Source organism: Microtus ochrogaster, chromosome 4 (genome assembly GCF_000317375.1).
Source record: "Microtus ochrogaster isolate Prairie Vole_2 chromosome 4, MicOch1.0, whole genome shotgun sequence".
Lineage (NCBI taxonomy): Eukaryota > Metazoa > Chordata > Mammalia > Rodentia > Cricetidae > Microtus > Microtus ochrogaster.
Window position 1 is genome coordinate 32,632,834 of NC_022011.1, and position 2,499 is coordinate 32,635,332.

A 2,499-nucleotide genomic window follows, 5' to 3' on the forward strand; every position below is an offset into this window, starting at 1 on the left:
GTAGTCAGAAGACCATACTAGGTAGTCAGAAGACCATACTAGGGAGTCAGAAGACCATAGTAGGTAGTCAGAAGACCATAGTAGGTAGTCAGAAGCCGAGACTCACTTCCTTCTTTCTCTCTGCGCCCCCTGAGAATGTAGATGGAGGAAGGGTCAAGAGAAATCGTTGAAAATTTAAAATTATTGAGATTGCTTTAACATATAAAATCATTGTCCTCTTCCATGTATATAAAATATAAGCAAGTATTAGTTGCTCATAATTTGTTTATGTAGCATTTCTCCACCAAATGCTTCATGAATCAATGCACACAGCCCTTGATTTACAGAGAGTGTACTTATCCAAAGGGCTGTCTTCTTCATGGTTACTTTTTTTGTTCTGTTTTATTTTTTAATTAATAAATTAATTTGAGAAAGGATTTCGTGTAGCCCAAGCTGGCCTAGAACTCAGTACGTATCTAAGGATGATCTTGAACTACTGAACCTCCATCTCCACTTTCCAAGTGCTGGGATTACAGATACGTGCTACCACGCTGACCGTGTTTCTTTTCTTTCTTTTTAAATCTTTCTCCAGGGCCAGTGAGCTGGCCAAACGGCTCAGGTGGGAAAAGTCTATACCTGAGCCCGAGGCCTTGAGATCAATCCCTGGGCCCCACATGGTAAGACTGTGACCTCTACATGTGTGCATCCCTTCCAATGCACACCAAATAAACAAAATGTAATAACACTAATAAAGTCTCAATCTCTGTTCTCAGGAAGTCCATCCTTTCTGCAGTTTTTATCTCTTAGTAGGACACCTGCAAGAGACACTGAACAGTTCCTGAGCTAAAACTGTCTTTTCTCCACTTCCTGACATGTCGGCCTGCCAGCTGGCCACCTTCCGTTCTCGTTCACTCAGGGTGGGTGGCTCACTTCTCCCTGAGCTGGCTTGCAACTGATGCTCCAGTCAAAAGTCTACATAGGCCGGGCGGTGGTGGCGCACGCCTTTAATCCCAGCACTCGGGAGGCAGAGGCAGGTGGATCTCTGTGAGTTCGAGGCCAGCCTGGTCTACAAGAGCTAGTGCCAGGATAGGCTCCAAAGCTACAGAGAAACCCTGTCTCGGAAAAAACTAAAAAAAAAAAAATTAAAAAAAAAAGTCTACATAGCACTTTGTGTACAGATACTGTTGAAATCAAGCCATCCTGCAGTTCCCACCACAGAGGTGGGAGATCTGGGCTGGAAGATTAAAGGTGACGCCTTCCCTCTACAGAGCAGTCAAGTCTCTGGTTTTAAATCCTTTGGCTTAACTGTTCTACTCTTGACATATAAGCTTGCTATTATTTCATCTGATAGTTGATGAGGTCAAGTCATCAACTTAGAGGCTCAGCATCCTGACCAGATTTTCCTGGCCAGTGAGCAATAGTAGCAGAGTCCAGTGGTCCAGCTCCCAAGCCCACTGTCCCTACCTTCATGTTACCTGCAGACCTGGGATGAAGGATAATGGCTGCCAAGCTCTCAGCAAAGCCCAGGGCTCCTTGGGCAGAAATCAGGCCAATGTAGTTGACATTGAGAACCTATTCTTCCTATGCTGGAGTTTGGGGGGACTTCCTGTCATGAAGTGTGGTAGCTTGAATGTAATTGGCCCCCATAAAGTCATAGGTGGTAGCACTACTAGGAGGTATCGCCCTATTGGAGGAATTGTGTCACAGTGGGGGTGAGCTTTGAGGTTTCCAATGCTCAAGATCCCACCCAGAGTCACAGACGACTTCTTGCTGCCTGCAAGACAGAGACCTCTCAGCTCCCTCTCCAGCACAGCGTCTGCCTGCACGCTGCCATGTCCTACCAACTAACAGATTGGACCTCTGAGCTGCCAGTGAGCCGCCACAATGAAATGCTCTCCTTTGTAAGAGTCATTGTGGTCATGGTGTCTCTTCACAGCAATGGAACATTGACCAAGACATGAAGATATGTTGTTGACAGGTGGATTGGATAGTGACAGAATGGTGACAGGATCTTCTGTTGTCTTCAGCACTCACGCACATAGATGGCATAAGATGTCTGTCCTTGTGGTAAAGCCTTATAGAGGAGATGGCTAGGGAGAGCGGTCACTTCACACTGTGGTCTGATCACTGTCATTTCCACTAGGGCATGAGTGACTGGCACCCTCTGGAATAGCCCCCCAACAGCTCACGATCTTGGGGTTTGCTTGTTGTTTTGATGAAGGTGCTGCTATACCCACAGGCACTCCCAAGTACATTCTAACATCCCATTGATTTCCTGGAGACAAGGGGCTGGTGAAGTCAGGCGTCCGGTGTGGTCAGGGAGAGGAAGCCAGAAACCCAGCCCAGCAGAGCAAATTGTCCATTAAAGTGAGTGATCGTGGAAGTAAAAAGGGAGCCAGGCAGCTGCGGGCAACGAACAGCACTCAGAAAGGAACATGGGAAACCACAGAAGAGTCAAGGTCAGACGCCAACAGAAACACTGACATTCAGATGCAGGCAGCTGAAGAATCAAACGAAGCA